Source organism: Octopus bimaculoides, chromosome 15 (assembly GCF_001194135.2).
Source record: "Octopus bimaculoides isolate UCB-OBI-ISO-001 chromosome 15, ASM119413v2, whole genome shotgun sequence".
NCBI classification, from domain to species: Eukaryota; Metazoa; Mollusca; class Cephalopoda; order Octopoda; family Octopodidae; genus Octopus; species Octopus bimaculoides.
The window spans coordinates 18,754,046-18,754,518 of record NC_068995.1 but is presented as its reverse complement, the minus strand read 5'-3'; positions in this window follow the sequence as shown (position 1 = coordinate 18,754,518).

Here is a 473-nt window from a genome sequence, read left to right as displayed (position 1 = left end):
TATATATATATATATATATATATATATATGTAAGTATATGGTACCTAGAGGAGAAATATGTTTCAAAAGGAAAAATACAAGAAAAGATAAGAAACCGATTAAGTTTCGACAAGATATATGTGAATAACTGAAAAATATTTAGCTCCATTTTCAGAAGCCTTAGATGAATATGTACCTAAATATTATACATTAGGGTTGTTAGATTTGAATTTGAAGTTTGGTGTATTTGTGCATCACATATTGAAATGTCGCACCTATTTACTAATAACATTTGTCTAAGAAATTCAGTTGGCTGATATTCATTTTCTTCTGGAGCGGGGTGGGTCACTATATTTATTAGATCTTCTTTGTCGGTGGTCGTTATTGTCTCTCCGCTCGACATAATATCTAGTATTCATTTACGGTGGAACACTGATACACAAACTTATATACATACATACATATATATATATATATATATATATATATATATA